Source organism: Sciurus carolinensis, unplaced genomic scaffold (assembly GCF_902686445.1).
Source record: "Sciurus carolinensis unplaced genomic scaffold, mSciCar1.2, whole genome shotgun sequence".
Classification (NCBI taxonomy): Eukaryota; Metazoa; Chordata; class Mammalia; order Rodentia; family Sciuridae; genus Sciurus; species Sciurus carolinensis.
Window position 1 is genome coordinate 102,610 of NW_025920346.1, and position 22,450 is coordinate 125,059.

Consider the following 22,450-nt stretch of genomic DNA (forward strand, 5'->3'; position numbering starts at 1 on the left):
AGAATTCTGTGACCTTGACTGTGATGTCACCTTTGTTGCGCACCCAAAGTTGGATTGCTGGGCCTCTGCAGGCCTTCTATTCTTCACCTGTGCAACTGAGAATGATGCTTTCTTGGGATGGTCAAAAGGAGTCAAAGTGTGTTTTGGGGCCTGATCCTTCAGTGGCAAAGCTTAGGTAAAGTTTGAGAACTGCCAGCTTTGCAGGGTCATTGTTTACAGCCTAGTTGGCAGTGTAGCCACTGCCCTGCTTCAACACACTGCAGATTTGCTGATAATTTGGTTCAAGCCCACACCTAATTCCTCCTTACAGTCTTTACTGCCTATGACAAGGTTGATTTTCAGGAATAACAGCCAGTGTTGCTGGGGCAGACTGGTCTCAACATGTTCTTCTTCCAGAGTTGCCAATTGCCAAAAAGAAGCACGGAGCTGGTACAGTTCTGTAATGACATCCACTACTGCATGGCTGTGAGGAGGCTGATTTTGGAGGTACTAACCAACCTGCAGAGATTGCCCTGTAGAAAGAGGTACTGAAACCATGTGTCTGTACAGATTCCACCAGGGTGATTGAGGGTTAGATATACCACCAAAAGCCCCTGAGGTGCTGGTGGTGGGATAGGAGGTCACAGCTAGGACACCATCAGGAGTATGGCATCAGTGTTTCTTGCTGACAGTGAGGCAGGCCCCAGAACTGCCAGGAGTCATCAGGCCCTGGTGCCAAAGGGAATGGTGTGAGCTGATGGGTGCCCAGGCAGCCTCCAGAGAGAGGGACCTGGACAGGAAAACAAGGCCACCTGGTTGTTTCTCATCCTCCAGACACAACATACACAACTCATACCACATACAACAGAAAAAACACAAAATTCACACCACACAGTATGAATAATGCAAAACTCAGAGTATTCACACTTCATGTATACTACATGCCACATGCATACCACACAAATAACATAGCACATACCACATACAAGGAAAAGAGACATCACCCATACTTCCCACATACAATACACCAAACACCACATACATACCACACACACTACACATGTAATATACCACATACAGCACAAACACACCAACCATGCACACTACAACTATGCAACACATCATACATATACTACATGTTTACACATGCAATGCACCACAAACACACTATGCACATTATACATGACAAACAACACATGTCACACCACTCATACTACACATACACAAAATACTGTCCACCAATTATGTAGAACACATGCAAAACAAATTACATGCCACACACATGCCAAATATGACACAAAAACACATGACACACCATATACACTACACATATGCAGCACACTACATGTATACTATGCACTAAACACATACCATATGCATAAAATACACACTAAGCACACTACACATATATATTACACCACATACATACTACACACAACACACACAAAACACATTTGCATAATAAATCATATATGACAAAAAAGTACATGCCATACACACACTAAACACACATCACCATGTACATACCACACATCATGCAGAACACATAGCATATACTATGTACACATGACACCCATACACACAGAAGCACACAACACACATACCACAAAATTCACACAGCATACACATTTTTCACACCACATTCATGCACATCACACACAGCACACACCACAGTCATGCTCACTGCACATACTCAGCACACACACACACACACACACTCATATACATGTGAATCAACCACAGGCAGCTCTCTAAAGGTGGTGTGCTTTCATCATCACCATGCCTACTAAACTGCAGGATAAACTGCCTCTGTTCCTTTTCCTGTGTCTTCCTTCATGGGCCAGGAGGTGAGCTCCATGCTAGAGTCGTGATTGTGAGCCCTGCATACCATCGGGCTGTGACCCTGAACACAAAGCATAGGAGGAGCACTGGCCCAGCAGGAGGGGCTGCACCCTGTAAAATGCACCAGGATGCTGTAGGTCAGGGACAGAGATGGCAGAGAAAGCAGAGGAGGCTCAGAAAAGGAAGAGGTGAGGGAGAACCAGGGGGTAGGTGGTGGGGTACATGGTGGACCAAGGAGGGAAGACTTCCATTAGAAACAGGTGGACTTGCAAGCTTGTCCTGGCCTCACTGCAGTGTCAGGAAGATCCCCACAGGAGACATACACAAAGCAGGAAGCACAGTGTAAAGGATTATGAACATTAGGAGGAATAACTGACTCACCTTCCAATATCCTACCACCAAGGCAGACCTGACAGTAGAGATTTAAATACCTGAGGAAGTAATTAAGGTTCAGTGCAATCATGGGGGCAGGGCTCTGATGCAGCAGGATTAGTGTCTGTTGAAGAAGAGACTCAGAAGCCATGTGAGCACACCCAGAGCCAGTGGCCACCTGCAGGCCAAGACAGGAGGCCTGGGGTCAAACCTGTTTTGCCAGAAGACCCTGTACTTTCAGCTTCTAGGACTGTGGGAAAGCATTTCTGATGCTCATGCCACCCAGTCAGTGGCATTTAGTTATAGTAGCCCAAAGAGGCTTCTAGATTGGCACACGTCAGTTCTCTTACAATGAGTCAGAGAGTGTGGGAGGCAGGATGGGAAAGTGGAAATGAGGGACGATGAGATACAACTGGAGATTTGAAGCAGGACTTATGCCCTGAAATTGACCCTGCAGAGATGCACAGGAACCTGGTCCTTCTACCACCACACCTCCAGGTCTGACCACAGGGGCTAAGGGCAATTCTAGATTCTTCCACTTCTCAAGGACAGCGTGAGGAGGGTGGGTCAAGTCTTAAATAACTAAGTGTACAGACCAAGTGGGCAAGGGCCTGTCTGGGGGTAGGTGACAGTGTTGGGGAGCCACATTTGGTATGTGGTAGATAATTCAAAACTCCTGTAAAAACTGGGTTGAGGAGAGGGAGAATGTAAGGAGACACTGAGTCTCCACAGTCCAGGAATTGCCATGAAATTCTGGCCTTTAGAATTTGACCTCTGTGTCTCTTACTTCAGAGACTGGCAGACCAGGTGAGCCTGCAGCATGTGCCAATGAGTAGAATCAGGAGAGCTCAGGCTCACACAGACCAACTGTGCCTTTCAGAAACCTGTGTTCAGTGTGATGGGGACATTCTGCAGCTGGTGAGAACTGAAGGCATTGTGTACTGAAAATTTTCCATTCCCATAAGATCCACTCACACTAATATATGAATATGACCAGCATATACTTGTCCATGGTGGTGGGGAGGAAATTGCCTGCCCCTGTGGTCCAGCTGGGCTTGGGCTCTAGGACCTGACTGCACAAGTCCTATATGACAACAGCCTGCAGCAGAACCATGGTCCCAAGATCTGGCAGTGTCAAGTGGTCCTCATGAACAACTAGCTCTTTCTCTAACCTTAGGGAGAAAAGAAGACCAACCTGACACATGTCACCTGTGCATGAACAGGATGTCCAGGAAATCCTGGACTCCCAGTGGCTGCATTCATTGTAGAGTGGGGGACAGGGCCCGAGGCTTTGCAGAAACAGGGAAACCAAAGGAGGTTTCCACCATCAACCCAGAAGCCTGAGGCCACTCTGTTCACTCCCCAACTTTCTTGTTCTGAGCCTTGCTTTCTGTCCTCAGAGAAGGGAAGTCACTACAACCTGTGAGTCCCACCCAGTAATTTGCTTCTGTGTGCAATGTTGAACAACATCATTGTTTGTGACATCTGGACACCCTCTGATACCTAAAGATATGCTTCTAAAGGAGACAGCATCACAAGAGATAAGGGCTGTGGAACCACCCTTAATACCCTGGAGATCATGTCTTCATAAACCTTCTGGATTTCTCCCGACTAAAGAAAAATTTCCTTCTTGCTCTGATTTCCAGGACTGTCTCACCAGGTTGCCCATGGTGATCTCTCTATGTTCATTGTCCATCTCCCCATCAAAATGACTCAAAGGCATTCTTGAAGACCCAGTCATTGCAGAAATTTAAAGACAAGCTGAATGCACAGGACACAGTTGGCACTCAATAAAGCTTAACTGACCAGTGGATGAGTGGACAAATGTGTGGTTGAATGAATAAGTTAATGGAAAAAAGGGCCTCTCTTTCCATGGGAGGAAACAGAAAAAAAGATTCCTTCTGTGTACTGGGAAGTGAGTCCTCACCAGACACTAAACCTGCCCTTGCCTTGAACTTGGGCTTTCACTTCCAGAACTGTGAGAATTTAGCTTGTTTTTTATAAGTCACCAGTCTAGGTGTGTTGTCGTGGCACCCTGAAAGGAGCAAGATGTTCCTGCTTGGCCTCTTCCTTCCTCCTTGGCTTCCACTTCAAGTTCCCTAGGAATCACCAGAAGGATCAGACTCCCTATACCAAGCATGTCCTCATGCACCAGTGGCCAAGGGTCTCATCCTGGACACTAGAACTAAGCATGATAGGGATCCAGTTGGACCATTTGGGAACTGGACTCTATTCATGTTCTGCCAAAGACTACAGATCAGGCACATTCAGCCATGGACACCCACCAGAATCATCCTGAGAGGAGCAAAACTTGTAAGTGGACATCTAGAGGTGCCCTGTGCTATACCAGGTACCCAGCCTTTCCCTGTGGCATCCCTGGTACATCTAGGCTAAAAATGGTATGGACTCATGCCCAAAGCTGAAATTTTGCAGCAATCAGCCTGTTTCTAAGCATTCTTGTCTTGTTTTTGTCATTCTGGGGATTGAACCCTAGGATGCTTTATCAATAAGCTAATTCCCCACCCCTTTTTATTTTTGATTTTGAGGCAGGGTTTATCTAAGTTTTCCAGGCTAGACTGGAATGTAGGATGCTCCTGTTTCCACATCCTAAATATTGGAGACTACAGGCAGCCACCACTGCACCTGGGTTACTATGCACTGTTATGTAAGAAATAAAAAGTAGACATCGAAGTCATGCCTGTGATCCATGGTATTTAGCACAATTAACCACATGTTTTCTGACTGCACCAGGGTCTAGGAACCAGCCGAGCCCTAGTGAAATGGATCTGGGATCAAGTCTACAATAAATAGCTAGAAAAGGCATTCATTGGTCACACAGCTAGGGAACTGGTGATTTTTCATTCACACTTCAGGATCTGCATGAAATTCAAATTCTCATTACAGTGAGCACATAACACAACCAACATTTTGAACCACAACCCACAGAGTGGGATGGTGGGGAGACATAATCACAACTTAGGGCCCTGCGAAAGGGAATGGAAAGATAGGCTTCAAAAGCTTTTTCTATGAAAGACTGAGAAGAATCCTGCCCTGCATGGCATGTTGATGTTGGCCCTTTTAATCACACCACTGCCACCACCAGATATGTCTTCTGCCCACCACATAGCTTGTTGCTGCGCCAACATACATTCTGAGTCATCCAAGCAGATTTAATGCCATCACCATGAAGACTTTCTCTTTGGTTTTCTTGTGAAATTGTTAAAAAGAAGATTCTGACCTACCTAGGAAAATATTTTAATCAGTTCATTCTAGAAAAAAATCTATGAGAATTCAATTCTGATGTTCCCATTCTGCTGCTTCTGGAGGTTGTGACAAATGTCTAATGAAGCCTCCACTTTGCCCCAACCTGAAAGGTGAAATGCTGTGACTGACAGTCATTCCAAATCCCACATGGAAGGGCCCAAGTGCATAAGCATATGAAAAGCTCACAGAAACAAAGCTGTGAAAATAAGAAAACCACCAAAATTGGGCCTCACTCTTCAAATACCATATAGATAACCATATCTTCCTTCATTCAGCATCCCAACCTTTGTACTTGACTCTCAGAGTTAGCAAAGCATGCCCCTGGGAAACACAGGCCAGTGTCCTGTGCATGGTGATACAGCAATAATCAAGTAGGCAAGACCTGCTCAGAGACAAGGACCAGCTGGAGCCTGAGCACATAGAGGAATGAGACATATCAACACTGACAACCTAGTTAGACAGCATGTGTGTGAAGCATTGGACAAGCAGAGGAAAGTCCAAGTAAAGCTGGACCAAGTTTTAAGAACACCTGTGTGACCCTATGCCAGTTTCCAGGCACATTACTTTTGACTATGTTGCTTGGTAGGCATGCTGTCTTAACCTCTACAATAACCTCCAATGAGTTGAAGAAGTGATCTTAAGGGCAAGTAGGCTGAGGTTCATGAGAGAAATGTTGCCAACATCTCTGAGCTAACAAGAAGTAAATTGAATCTTCCTTCCTAGCTGGGTGCCATCCTGTAAGTCACTCTGACCACTATCCCTGTTCCTTCTGGGGCCTCTGAAAATAAATATATTCAATGTTAAAATAAAATTTGAAACCTCCTAAATGAACTTTAAAGATTGACTAAGCACATGTATATGCTTTCCATGTGCACATCTTTTTATTTCACTTAATACTTTAACATATTTTTAATTTTTTTATTGTAAACAAATGGGATACATGTTGTTTCTCTATTCGTACATGGAGTCAAGGTATACCATTTGTGTAATCATACATTTACATAAGGTAATGATGTTTGCTTCATTCTGTTATTTTTTCCCTTCCCCCAGTCAACCCCACCCACCCCTCTTTTCCTTCTATACAGTCCTTATCACCCTCCTTATCCCTAACCCTAAACCTAACCTTAACCCTAATGCTAACCCCTCCCACCCCCCAGTATGTGTCATCATCCACTTATTAGTGATATCATTTGTTTTTTTGAGATTGACTTATCTCACTTAGCATGATATTCTCCAATTTCATCCATTTGCCTGCAAATGCCATAATTTTATCATTCTTTACGGCTGAGTAATATTCCATTGTATATATATACCACAGTTTCTTTATCCATTCATCCACTGAAGGGCATCTAGATTGGTTCCAAAATCTGGCTATGGTGAATTGAGCAGCAATGAACATTGATGTGGATGTATCTCTGTAGTATGCTGATTTTAAGTCCTTTGGGTATAGGCCAAGGAGTGGGATAGCTGAGTCAAATGGTGGTTCCATTCCAAGCTTTCTGAGGAATCTCCATACAGCTTTCCAGAGTGGCTGTACTAATTTGTGACCCCACCAGGAATGTATGAGTGTACCTTTTTTCCCAAATCCTCACCAACATCTATTGTTGCTTGTGTTCTTGATAATCGCCATTCTAATTGGGTTGAAATGGAATCTTAGGGTAATTTTGATTTGCATTTCTCTTATTACTAGAGATGTTGTACATTTTTTCATATATCTGTTGATTGCTTGTACACCTTCCCTTGTGAAGTATCTGTTCATTTCCTTAGCCCATTTGCTGATTGGATTATTTGTATTCTTGGTGTAAAGTTTTTTGAGTTTTTATAAGATTCTGGAAATTAGTGCTCTATCTGAAGTATGAGTGGCAAATATATTCTCCCACTCTGTAGGCTCTCTATTCACATTACTAATAGTTTCCTTTGCTGAGAGAAAGCTTTTTAGTTTGAATCTGTCCCAGTTGTTGATTCTTGCTTTTATTTCTTGTGCTATGGGAGTTCTGTTAAGGAAGTCTGATCCTAAGTCAACAAGTTGAAGATTTGGACCTACTTTTCTTCTATAAGATGCAGGATCTCTGGTCTGATTTCAATGTCATAATGAGAGATATTTTATGTCATTTTTATTTTCACATCCTTAGTGACAAAATAATCATGGACCAAATGTGAGTCCCATTAGTAGTATTCATAATTGATTGAATGACCATCTAGAAGAATGTAACTTCTAGATAACTGTGAGTCAAAACAAAAGTTAGTAATGATGGTAAATAAGGTTCTAGTTTGAGTCCTCCCTGAACAACATAAATGCTTAAATTGAAAATAAATCACAATCCATAAATATCCTGTTAGATAAGGATCAAATTCTACCACAATAAAATAAAGCAATTACTACACAGGTTCAAAATTTGTACAAGCATGAGATTCAGTTTTGAAAGAGACATTGATGTTTAAGTCATTAACAAACTCAAAATAAATCTATAGTGCAATGCAAGATACAAATAGTTTAACAAGTAACTGTCTGTGTGCTCCATATGTGTCAAATCTACACTGAGCACTTTGCATATATCATAAAACCCCAGAAAAATGCAAATTAGGATCAGTAATTTGTTCATTTATTGTACAGCTCTCATTATCAAAAATGCTGAGCTAGAATTCTTTTTTAGGGGAAGAGGATGAGAAAATGACAGTCTCTTAATATTTTCAGTCTCTCACAAAAAATTCAAATTGTTGAGTGCAGTATAAGTTTCAAAATCTTTATATTGTGTTTACAATGAACATACAGACTTATTAATTTCACAGCATGGTAATCCAACATATTTAAGTAACTGATTTTTAACCTAATTATGGGAATTATTTTTCATTTTAAAGTTCACTTTTTTTGATACCAGGCATTGAACCCAAGTTTACATTACTGAGTCACATTCCCAGTCCTTTATATGTTTTATTTTAAGAGAGTTTCTCCCCAAATTGCTTTAGGGCCTTGCTAAACTGCTGAGGCTCAAATTGAACTTGCAATCTACTGCCTCAGCCTCCCAAACAACTGGGATTATAAGAGTATAATATTTTACATATTATATATTACTTTTTGTATGTATATTATCTTTCAAAAAGTGAACATTCAAGTCCAGCTACAGTTAACTTTTGAAACATACTATACATATAGAAATTGCCTACTTCCCATAGATGAACTTTTGCAGGTTGAATACACTGAAGTAACAATTACCAGGTTAGTAAGAAACCTTCCTTCTGTCACTTTCTGGTTATTGACTTACCCCCATAAAACTATTCTGACTTTTAAGACCATACATTCATTTTGCTGGTTTTTAGATTTCATGTAAGTGGAATCACAGTATGTACTCTTTAGTGTCTGGTTTCTTTTGTTAATTTATTTTTGTGAAATTCATCCACAGTGGTGTATGTAAAAGTAGTCATTTCATTTCTACATAGTAATCCATTGTATGTATATAATGAATACATTAATCCATTCTACTTGGTCAATATTTGGGTTGTTCAGTTTTTGAATATTTTAGGTATTATCTAGAAGTAAAAAATCTTGGGCATTTAATTTGCACATGTTGAGTTTTATTCTATCATTACAGTTTTCAAAAATGTTAGCTTCAGTTCATAATTTACAATTTACCAAGAACATATGGGAGTTCTAGTTGTTCCACATCCAAGATAATACTTAGAATTATCACAGCTTATGTTCTGCTTTGTTTTAATTTTAATCATTGTGGTAAATTATAGTATCTCATAGTCTTAAACTGTATTTTCTGATGGTTAATGATTTTAAATACATTTTTATGTTTATTGATCATCAAGTATGTTTATTTACAAAGCACTTGTTCAGTTAATCTTCTCATCTTCTGTTATGGTTTTTTTTATTGATTGATTTTTAGGAATTTTTCACTACTATAGATATAAGTACTTTGTCAGATGAAATATACTACAAATATCTTCTTCACCTCTGTGGGTTGGATTTTTACTTTATTAGTGGTATTGATTATGTAAAATTTCTTCATTTTAATGAATTCCATGTGATTAATCTTTTCCTATATAAATTGCTTGTAGCCTGTTGGAAATCTGCAAGTATCTTCAGGTGTATAATTTGGGCTTAACTTCTCCAGCATCTTGGCCTCTCAAGTCCTGGCTGCTAATATTATTGAGCAGAAAGAAAGAAGGTTGGTAATAACATGGTATTGTCTTCAAATATTTGAAAGTTTATCATAGGGTTGAATACATTTGGCTTGTCTGCATAATCTTGTGGAAAACATAAGACCTTAGACTGAAAAGTGAATGGAGGAAGAATTAGTCTCAACACAATACTGGATGTCTGTATTACCAAATAACAACAGAGATTATGTGTTCTTCCTCTCACTGGAAGTGTGAAAGTACAGATTGATAGCCTTTTGTGTAACCTGTGTGCCAGTTTATCTGAATTTAAAGGTGTGGTTATAGCTCATGAAATGTCTAGTTGCTGTTAGCCTTGGCAACTAAACTTTCAGGGATGAACTCCCATAATATGATTATTTGTCTCTTAATAAAATACATGAATAAATTCTTATTTACAGCTTTCTATTTTGACTTCATACGATCTCTACTTTTAGAATAATATAACAATTCCTTTTGCCATAAGTTTTCTGATTGAAACTCTTTATGGAAAGATCTTTACATTTCATAGGCCAAGATTTGTCAAATATCATTTTGTTTATCCTAAGCATAGCCTTCAATAATGAAATCCAATCTTTGTTCCTTTCTACCTTCATTTATTCAAAAGAAAAAATTATTTATTGATAACATGACAGCAGCAAAATCCTCCTATTCTTGTTTACTCTAACATGCCATTTTCTACACCTTCTATTCTAGTTTTATGTACTTTATCAAGTTCAGGTTTCAAAACTATATTAGTGTTTCAAGAGAGGACATGACCACTAATGTGAAATTATACTGTGATACCTAAACAAGTGGACACTAAAGATAGACCTAGTTCAAATTCCAATTATACCACTTACTCAAGCATGCTACTTAAACTTTCTAGGCCTCAGAGTTCTAATCTATAAACTGGAGATAATAATATCTCCTATATTAGTTTCTATGAGGATTACATGAGATATTGCCCACCAAATACTCAGCATAGTGCATGTCTGATTGTATATGCTTCCTTTTTTTTTTATAGTTACATATAATAAAATATTCACCCATGACAAGGAATAAAGTTCCAATACATGCTATAACATGAATTAACTTAAAAAACTTTGCAAAATGAAATAAGCCAGATACAAAAGAACAACTGTTTCAAAATTTTATTTTTAGGAGGTAGTTAGAATAGAAAAGAATAAGCGTTACCAGGAGCTTGCAGGCAGAAGAGTGGGGTGATATTTTTAAATGAATTCAGAGTTTCTGTTTGGAAAACTGAAAAAAATTTGGAAATTCATTATGGGGATGATGGTACAACATTGTGAAGGTACTCAATGCCACTGAAATGTACTTAATGTGCCTGAAAGAGTTAAAATGATAAATTTTGTTTTAAGTATTCTTACCACAAAAAATTAAAATAATTTAAGTATAAGCCATCATTTTGGATTCTTTGTAGTCATATAATCTATCTTATGCTTAGCCATACCAACGTTCAACTCTCAGTTCTCACTTGCAGCATTTCAGACATTAAAAACCATTTTGTTACATTTTTTCATAGACAAAAATCATTTGTATAATATGATTGAAAACTCAGAGATCTAATGTAAGTACCCAGTCTATAAAAATTCTGGTTCAGATAAGTACATTTTGAGGTGGGAGTCAAGTACAACCTTCTTTTTAATAAGTAACTATCCCAACTCTGTGTTATTTATAAGTCAATTCCTCAAAAAAACAAAACTTTTCCCCTATCCTGTAGTTAATTTATCTTTCTAAGGTATAGCTTCTTGTGTGCATGTCTCTATGTGTGTGTGTGTGTGTGTGTGTGTGTGTGTGTATGTGTGTGTGTGTGTGGGTTGTATGCACACACATGCACATGTGTTTGGGGTTGCATGTGGGGTTGGTGGAGCACAGCAGAGGAAAGGAAAACTTTATCAAAGGTATTTTTGCTAATATTAATAAGTTACATCTACTTGTTCCTCTTTTTTCAGATAGCTATTTATCATTTCTTGAATTCATGTTGATTAGTTGCCATGATTTCCCATTATGTAAATCATACTGTTTATTCCCAAGTAGATTATGTGTGCTTAAATATTCAACAATTATCCTTTTCATTACAAATTCTACCTGCTTCCCTGATTTTGAAATAAAACTGTACAATCTGCAGTGAACAAGGACCTCCACCAGAATGCTTAGTGAATCAATTACACAGAAGTTATTTGTCATGATAAGGTGTACCATTTTCAGTCAATGGTAGTATATTGATCTGTGCTTGAAAAAATTAAATCATTTGTGAACACCACCTAGGCAGATCACTTTGTTTCTTAATTTTGGTGTTTCCAATTCCTGGACAGGCATTCTATATTATATTCTTATTTCTACATACTTTTTAAATTCTGAATGTACAAGCAATTTGCTTAACAAATCTATATAATAGAGGCAAGACCCTTAGTACTCTGTAATAGAGAAAATATATAGTATTGCATGGAACCTAGTTTTCTATCACCAAAAAATATTTGAATTTTGTTTCTAGTGATATGATTTTATTATCAAAAATGCTAAATATTAAACCTAATTATTTTCAGAGGAATATATTATTAAATTTTCACTGAATATCCTTGGGTCAGCATATTGCATCATAGATTACAAAAATTTATCCATGTTCTACTTTATAAAACTCTCAGTGAAAAGAGTGTAGCATAAGATCAAATGAAGCTGATCATGAGATGCAGTCATCAGTAGGATTAACTTTATCATACTATTCATTGACATGAATAATTGAGGAAATGTATCATAAGAGTTAATAAAGTAAATCTTGGTTCAATAAAAAATAAGACAATGTATTGTAGTGGTTAAAAAATGGAATTGGGAGTTTACTAGGTCACATTCAGTAGGAAAACCTGAGATGATTTTCTTGTCCAAGAGTTTTACTGTCTGCTCTCCCAAAAGAAGATAAGGGGAGGAAGTAGGACAGATCAGCAGAAGCATGTTGCTCTGTTAGATTTTTTTTTTTTTTTGATCCCAAAGAAAGTCCTTGAGCACAAATTGCACCACGGAATCATCCCCACCTGAGTCAAGTGGTCATCCTGTTGCAAGCCCCTATAATTCAATCATTGTTAAGACCATTGGGGGGAACAGGAGGAATCATAGTCTCAGAGTAATGCACTTCTCTGAGTTATCACCCCACAGTCATGTCAGCTGGAGGATGGAATTGCCAGCAGAATAAAATGGAGCTAGTTGCACATCACCATCTACTACAGGGTCAAATTGTTCTGGCTTTGAATCCTACCCTGTAGCTATTAGTCATGAGATACTTGGCAAATATTTAAGCTGTTCTCTCTTGGGTGACTTATCCATAAAACTGAGAATTACCCTCATTCCTTAAAGTTCTTTCAAGTGTATAAAATGTAATAATGCATATATAGCACTTGAGCTGATGATGATAAAGTGTTCAATCAGTAGCTGCTTTAAATTATCCTAAGTGGACAAGAAGGCAGGAATGATGAAAACAATGGTATGTCTTCTTTCAATAAGACAATGCTTGGCAAAGTTTCACAAGTAAATAAATTTTGGGGGGACACTGACCAACAAACTATTACACAGTAAAGACATTCTTGCCCACTTTAGATATCTATGCAATTTTTAAGTCTCTAGAAACACAGGGATGAACTTCAGTGACCAAGCCCAAGTGGTTGGATAAGTGCCATAATTCCCATGGGAGCAGTAGCCTGGTCTCAAAAGTGGAGAATTACCAGCAGAAGCTCCATTAATTAACATAAGTAATAGAATGGGAAGAAAGAAATGGTGGAATCCATGAAGTGCCTGACAGAACTTATTTGAGAGGCTATGAGAAATGTGGTGATTTAGCCAAGGTGTGGGCAAGACAGCTGATGCACAAGACACAAGTCCAGTAATATTAAGGAGGAGTGATGGTGAGAGTGAGCTAAAAGAGAATAGTGCTAGTTCCTTAGGAACTACTGCTTCCTCATTCATATTAATGCTGCATGTTTGACTAGCTTAAAAGAATAGGTACAGGCTCAGAAGAGACATTTATGATTGAAATCAACTTCAGTCAAATTCCTGAAGCTCTACTCAAGGGTATTAAGATCTATCAGGGATTGAAACACAAATGGATCACAAGTTCAAAGCCAGTCTCAGCAACCTAGGAAGCCCTAAGCAACTCAGAGATTCCCTGTCTCTATAAAGATACAAAAAAGAGCTGCAAATATAGCTCAGTGGTTAAGTGTCCCTGGATTCAATCCCCAGTTGCTCCCAAATCCAAAACAAATGTCTTATAAACATTTCCTGGCAGTTAAATTGATATCTTCCATATCCTTGGAACACTGAGAACTGAGAGCTCTAGAATTATTTTGATATTATGGTATACATACATGAGAATTCATTGAGACAGAAAAAAATTATCTTAAATTTGTGTATTTACAAAACATTGTAGAAACAAAAAAATTGATGTTGCCTATTAAAATGTGAAAAGTAATATACACTTAATTTTATTACAAGAAAAAAGATTCATTTGAATATTCAAAATAATTGACATGAATTATGTCAGTAAGGTTTTGATTTCTTTCAGGCAATAACAACAGAGTCTATAGCTTATTTTCAACACTGAATATACAATTACTCAGAGTCCTATTTTATAAAATAAAGCTACGGAAATACTGTGTCTTGCCTTACCCCCTCTCCCCATTGTGTTACAAAATTTTAAGGAATCAATGAAATTCATTCTCATCAAATGTGGTATTTCAGAGACTACCATTAAGAAATTGTTGAGAAACATTTAAATTCTTCCTTTTAAATTTTTAAATTTCTGTTATAGATGTAAGGAAATTTTAAAATGTAACACTGGTTTCAATTTTTCTTAAAATTATAATAAAGGATATAGAGAGAACCCTTGCACACTATTGGTGGTGATGTAAATTAGTCTAGAAGTTCCTTGAAAAATTTAAAACAGAACTACCATAAGATCCAGCAATCCCACTACTGGGTATATACCCAAAGGAAAGGAAATCATTATGCAAAAGAGACCTCAATAGTCTCACCTTTCATTGCTAGTGTTATTCACAGTATCCAAGAGATGGAAACAATCTAAGTGTTCATCATCAGCTGGTGAACACATAAGGAAAATGCAGGACATATACTCAATGGAATACTCTTTTACCATAAAAATAATAAACCATGTCATTTTCAACATGAAATATTATTTTTTATCATATTAAATGAAATCAGCTGGGTATACAAATGCAAGCACTGCATAATCTCATTCATACACGGAGCCTAAAAAAAATGATCACATAGAAGTTTGGAGTAAAATGGTGTTTACCAGAGGTTGGGGAGGTTGTGTCAATAAAAAGAGTTAGATCAATGGATATGACAGTAATATAGCAATAAGAAGTTTTGGTACACTACATTGCACAGTAGGGTGATTGTAGATCACAATAAAGTACTGTATATTTCAAAAGTCTAGAAGAATTTTTAAAGATTTTACTATAAAGAAATCACAGGCATGTGAGGAGATAGAAAAGTTTAACCTGATTTAAACATTATACAATGTGTATGTGTATCAAAAGTTACATGGATTCACATTCACAAGTTAAATTTTCCTGTTTTTATGTACCAGCTAAAAATGAATTTGTAAAAATCATTCTCATGAAAAGACTTCTACCTTGGCAGATATCTAATCAAGTAACAAGGGCCTGCCTCTGTGCAAATCTGAATTGAATTCCCACAACCTTGACCTAGTATTCCCAATTATCCATTGCAATCACATCTAACTCTCTTTTTCTCACAGGATTTATGAGAAAATCTCAGATATGAGATATGAAAATTCTTACAATTCATGGAAAGCATGATTTTACAAGTTTGAGTTAGTTAAGTGGTTTATTGCTTTAGAAAGCATAAGAGTAATAGCACACTTTTATTTGATTTTACCCTTAGGTGATACATTATCTATTATAAAAAAACATTCATGAGAATAGTAAGAAACAATATGTATGACCACTCACAGAAGAAGATACAATGTTATGTCTATGGATTTTTTCCACACCATAGTAGATTGGCTAAGAACAAGGTAGATTCTGGAGGCAGACCATCTGATGTGATTTCCAACTCTATATTATTTAGTTTTGTGATCTAATTTTTTAATTTATCTCTCTTAGTTTATCATTTATAAAATGGTGATAAAATTATCCATCTGATAAGCTTTCCAAAAGGACTGCATGGACTCAGGGCAGTCACTGTTGGCTGTCAAATCCAAGACCCATTCCCAACCTATTCCACTGTAAAAGCTCAAAAAGTGTGATGACTGATTTCTCAATCCCTCTCACTACTTGGGTACTAGGTATTAATGCCAGTGAAGGAGACCAACACAGACATCTATTGAAGTTCATAAAAAAGGTTTGGTTTCCCTGATAAGAGGGAACAGATGTAGCTGGGACCCTCTTTTATTCCTTTTTCTTATCTTTAACACAAACATATGACTTGCGATTGAGAGATACATCTTGCAACAACAAGGACAAGACAAAGAGAATGGAGTAGGTGCTGTGAGAAATTATTGTGAACTGAACTAATATGAGCTATCAGACTATTTTAACATGAAAAAATAAACCATTTAAGTGAATATTAATGCATATTTTCACCTGCAGTTAAAAGTATTTCTAACTGATACAAGGTTAGTATATATAAAATGCTTGGAATAGTCTCTAGTCATTGTAAATGCTAAATGAGTTTCAGCTCTAAGTATTGTAGCTGTCCCTTGGTATATAAAAAGAATAGGTTACAAGACTTCCTGGATCCAATATTTGTGAATGCTCAAGTCCTTCATGAAAAAAAAATGGCAGAATGCATAAAACCAATAAGCACCCTCTCATATATTTTATATCTTCTCTAAAGTACTTATAATATCTAGTACAATAACAATACCATATAAATAAGTGCTATATCATATTTTGGGGGAAATGACAAGGAGAAAAGACTATAAATATTAAGCACAGAAGCAATTTTTACAATTTAAAAATTTCTATCTTCAATTGGTTGAATCTGCACATACAGAATCCAGAGATAAAGAGGAAATATTGCATTTTTCAGTGAATAAAATATTATAAGATATTAATTTTATTCATTAATCTGTGATGTATATTTGTTTGATATCTTGTCTTGTAATTTCAACAGCTATATTATTTAGAATGCATTGTAAACACATGATTGATTTATTGAGGTAAATAATTTATCTAAATGCCCATATTTTGGTACCTACTTTAATTCAAGAGCCAAATATATCTGTTTAGCTCTCCCTGGTGTTCATCAATATATTACTAATTTTCAAGTGTCCTGTATTCAAGAAAGTTCTGGAAATAATGTTATAGGATTTTATCATTAGTTACTTTTTAATCCAGTTTTTAAACTTGCAATTTTTTGCAATGTTTTTCAATACAAGAATGCCTCTGTTTTTATAAGCCATTTATATTTCTCAGTGTCTACAATTAATAATGTTGCATTTGATTAAAGATTAACATACTCTTAAGAACTGTTTTCCATAATATCTGTCTATAATGCAGCAGGGGATACATTAAAATCTAGAAAGAAAATAATAGATAACATGAAATAAAGTTCTACAGACAGTAAATGTGTAAGAAGATTGCCTTCAGAAGTGAAGTAAATAAGTAAATTTCCTAGTTAATTAAAAAAAAAGTATATTTCCTAGTTAATTAAAAAAACATAAAATCAAAGAAACATCCCAGGAGACAATTTATTCAAATTGTGAATCTGTATCTACCTTTCTATTTAATATTCATTTTAGTTTAATTAACAATCTGTTTTTATGGAGGGGTGAGCAGGGATTGAATTCAGGGGCACTTGATCATTGAGCCCATATCCTCAGCCCTATTTTGTGCTATTTAGAGACAGGATCTCACTGAATTGCTTAGCCCCTCACTTTTCCTGAAACTGGCTTTGAATATGAGATTCTCCTACCTCAGCCTCATGAGCCACTGGGATTACAGGCATGTACCACTGCACAGAGATCTCACTTGGTACTCTTAATTTCAATGCCCAACTTACCCCATGAACACACATTCAAATCTGCCATTATATTCATTTTCACCATTGAGGTAAACACCATCATTCTCCAAATTATCCAGTTCTATAATTTCGATGTCATTCTGACCTCTCTTTCTCTATCATCTTACTTCTAACTTAGACATTCTTATGTGCTGTTGAAGAAACAAACATATAACAAACATTTTTATTAACTTGATTCTTCATACTACTTGATGCTTCTTAACCAACATACATTTTCATAATTTCCAGGTGATTATTTTCTATTTTAAGGATTTGGGTTATATTCTCATCTTTTTCCAGAAAGTAACATATAAGAATACATAAAAGAATTCACTCCTGTATTAATATCTTAACTTCAAAATTCTAAGTATTTTTTATATTGTTTATTTTATTTATTTATTTATTTATTTATTTTTGTGGTACTGGGGATCAAACTGAGGGCCTTGTGCTTGTGAAGCAAGCACTCTACCAGTTGAGCTATCTCCCCAGTCCAAGCTATCTCCCCAGCCCTATATTTTTTACAAAACTTAATAAAAGTTAATAAAAACTTCAAACTGCCTTACATTCAAATCCTGAAATCTTTCTTTATATTCACTAATTCATGTTACTGGTATGCTTCTATACGTGTATCCCCTTTCCTCCTTGCAGTCAGTGATTTTTTTTATAGTGGTAAATCAGATCCCTGTTGCTTCCCATCACACTGAGAATAACACCTCAGAGAGAACTTCCCTGAAATTCCTATTTTAAATTTCCACTTGCCTCCATTACCTTTTATCCCCTTTACTTGGCTAATTTTTCTTAAGAGAAAATTTCTCCTGATATTAAATATACTTAGTCATTTGATTCTGACTAGACTATAAATATTCTGAGTTCAAAGATCTTGCTTGCCTTTCTTACAACTTCTCCCATGATGCCTAGAAAATACAGTAGGCCCACAGTAAGTATTCATGGACTCAACTAATATTATATAATAAAAAGATATAGCTTATCTTTCACCTTAATTGTCTTGTGAACAGAAATTGAAATTTTTTTTTGCCATTTTATGCCTGCAAAATTATCTCCAATGAGAGAGTTAACCCAACTGGAACTCAGACCAGATTAAGATTTTAGGATCTCAATAGAATATTTTCAAATTTTTACAAATAATACCACACATAGTACTATAAAAATAAGAATTATGAAAATGTGATAATACTGACAGTAAGACAAGTTCTCATGAAATACAGCATCATCATTTGTTATGGCAAAATAAACTGTATTGGCTAATCATCACTAATTTCTGAGTCAAAGCTTAAAAGTTATTAAAAAACACAAGAATTGGAAAAGTCTAAATTTGAGTAACAGTTACTCCTGGTGTGTCACTGGTTTCCTGTTTTATTTGTTTTACCAGGCTCCTGTCATCAGAGAACCACATAGAATACTGAAGTTTTTCCTGTAGTGGGTAGATGGCTTTCCAATCATTCCAGGAAGTCATCCTGGGGAAATTTCCAAATGTTTTCAGACAAAACCAAATCACCCATGACTTATCTGTCCAGGAATAAGCTTGTGATTTACCTGTAAATGAATCATAGTTTATTCTGAGTCTGGTTTTCTAGTAAGAAGATGAAAACTTCTTTGGAAAAGAGTGTTTCCTGTTACAGTGTGGGAATCATTCAAATGGCACAAGTATCCTCAAATGAGAGCGTGCTTTGTGGGTATTCCATTTCCATAGTTAAACCTGAGCACAAAGTGGGAGCCAAAGAGCCTGGTACAAATTCAGTTTATCCTACTTATGTGTTCTGGGACAGCTTATATAACTTCTGTACTTCAGTTTCTTTATCAGTAAAATGGTGAGACAATGGCATATTAAAAACTATAGTGAGAATTATATGAATTAGTGGATATAAAGTACTAAGAGTAGTGTCAGAACACATGGAAGTACTAAACCCTGTGTGCCTTTATTTCCCCTTCTGTTAAATTGATATAGGATTTGCTTCCATAGAATTTTGTGAAGTTCACTAACAATATAAGTAAAGTCATTAGAACACTAACTGGAATACAGGAAGCACTATCAAATGAATAATCATCATTATTGTTATTATATGGGTTACAATTTGGTGCAATTTTTGAAGCACTGATCTTTCCCTTATCTTCTGCTAATTTGATTACTATTTATTAAGTCCCTTGTTTTGCTCCTTTTCCTTTGGTGGTACCCAAGGATTTATTCCCAGACCCCAACATCATCTTTGTTCTCTATGGGTAATTATTACCTTAATTTGTCATTTCCTTTTAGGAAGATGACTTCTTAAGTTTAACCAATAGCTCAGGACTCTGAGGAACTCCAGACTTACCTGGACATCAATGTTTTTTAAATATTCATGCTGTTTCTTCTTTATTCTCTTTATTATTTGTTATTTTATTATCTACTTTAACTTCTCACCTCATCAGCCTTCACATTTAATTACAAAATTCTATTGATTATAATTCACAATAAATTTTGTAGGCAACCCCTCCCTTCAACTTTCCAGAACAATGAGAGAAAAAAAATCTGACTTATAAGCCACATTATTTTGTGATAATATGTATCAGTGGCCCTAGGAAACTAATACAGATGGTATGGATATAACAATTTTGTTTATCCATTCATCAGTTGATGAAAATTTGAGTTGTTTTCTACTTTTGGCAATTATGAACAATGTAGTTATTAACATTCATGTAGACCTAAGACCCATTTAAGTTAGTATTGTAAAAGGTTAGGTTGAGGTTTTTTTAATTTTTAACATATATATATTCAATTGCTCCAGCACCACTTTTTGAAATGACTATACCCTTCCTGCATTAAATTGATCTCACATCTTTGTCCAATTAGCTACACTGTACTTGCATGGTGCCATTTCTAAGCTCTCCATTCTGTTCCATTGATCTGTATCACAATGTCCTGAAAGTCTTGAAATCAAGTGCTTACTTCATTCTTCTTTTTTAGAACTGTTTTAAGTATTCTAGTTCCTTTACTTTTCCATATAAGTTCTAGAATAATCTAATCAATATTTACAAAAGCTCTTGCTGGATAAACCACAAGGTTTAAAAAAACTACTTGTATGTGGATGACTACCAAATGCAAATCTCCAAGATAGGCTCTCCTAAGCTCCTTACCTCTAACCACCCACCTGAAAATTACACTTGGCTGTTTGGTTTTGAATTAATTTTGAGATGCTCATTATGTCTTCAAGTTTATTCTGTAGTCTTTCCTCATCATAATAAATGATATCACTACTTATCCCATTGTTCAAACTAAAAGACTTATCTCCAAAAGGAATATCTTTAAATTCACACAAACACACACATACATACACACACACACACACACACTTTTCAGAATACATCTTTCCTTAGTTTAAAAAACATTTTGCTTTTTAAAAGCTCTTAACAATAAAACCCAAACTCCTTACTTAAAGTCTGAAAAGTCCTTTCATTTCCCAGTCTCCTTTTAATGATTCTACAAGCAAGGAAAGGGAATAAAGTGCCTGAGATTTAAGGATGCCCTCATTGCATTTGTTAGTGAATACATTCTTAAACTTTGCCCTTTTGGTGTCTCATTTATCCACTATGGTTCTATACCTGGGTCTCATCTTTTTCCTGCTTTACAGCCTTGCCTAGACTTTTCCACTGTCAGTCAAGCTTTACTCTCCCATGTTTATGACTAACAACTTTTTGTCATACGGTACCCTGTTCAGGCTTTAAGTACCTTATTTAAACTTACAATATAATAGTTAAGATTTATTTACCTCACATTGAGATGGGCCCTATTTCAAGCCCATTACTTCAATTTAATCCTGACAACTCTTTTTGTTGAACACTATGAGCATGTCCGTTTTACAGAAAAGTTAACTGGTACAGAGGTAGAAGTTAAGTAAATTGCTCAGGGGCTCACATTTGCAACTAATGATTCCACCAGAAACAACCTAAGTGATTTGATTTCAAAACCTGAACAACACTAGTTTATTTTCTTTAGGGTCCTTACTATCTGAAAGTCTCATTTATTTGCATAGTTTTACTCATTAAAATATGAGCTCCATGAGGTCACTTGGTTTGTCTTTAATGTTGTCTTATCAAACCTAGTTGGGCCAAAGTATACCTACTGATCCATAACATGCACTGAATGAAAGCATTTAGAAAGAAAAAATGTGATCCCAAAATAACTTACTTAAAAGTACTTACCTTTGAAGAGTCTCTGAAGTAAATAAGTAATCTAGAATCTTCAAGGAAAAAATGCACTGCTTAGCACTTTTTGAAGAATGGTGCATGGCTACTTCCCTTTTATATAATCTTGATATATGAATGTGTTCTGTTCCTTGATGAATCAACTTTTCTGTTGTGGCAAAGATAATGTGCTACCAACATTCCATCGAGAAGTCAGATGTTGAAAATTGAGTTTGACCTTGGGCTGCTGTTATGGGGCTCAACTTAAGAACAGACTGATCAACACTGAGAAGTCCAAATTTGAGAGTCTTTATTAAGCCACCTGGCTGACTGTCTCACACAATGCCCCCAAAAAATGGCTATTGGGAGAACAGCCCCAACCACAGGGTTGTAGGGGTTCTTACACCAAAAATCACATTAATCATAAGTGTCTGTTGCTATGATACAAACTAACATCATGAGATCACTGACAGAGGGGGAAGAGGGTCAAACTGACCCTTGTCTAGGTACAAACTGAAGAATGGTTGCTACAAACATCATGAGATCATTGACAGAGGGGGAAGTGGGATAAACTGACCCATACCTAGGTAAAAACTAAAGAATGGTTGCTAACATC

General features: G+C 36.5%; 1 pseudogene; it reads left to right on the forward strand.

Moving 5' to 3' along the window:
* The first annotated feature begins 381 nt into the window (after nucleotides 1-381).
* The window catches only part of LOC124975625 (ankyrin repeat, SAM and basic leucine zipper domain-containing protein 1-like), a 62,415-nt pseudogene continuing 40,346 nt past the window's right edge, over nucleotides 382-22,450 (forward strand).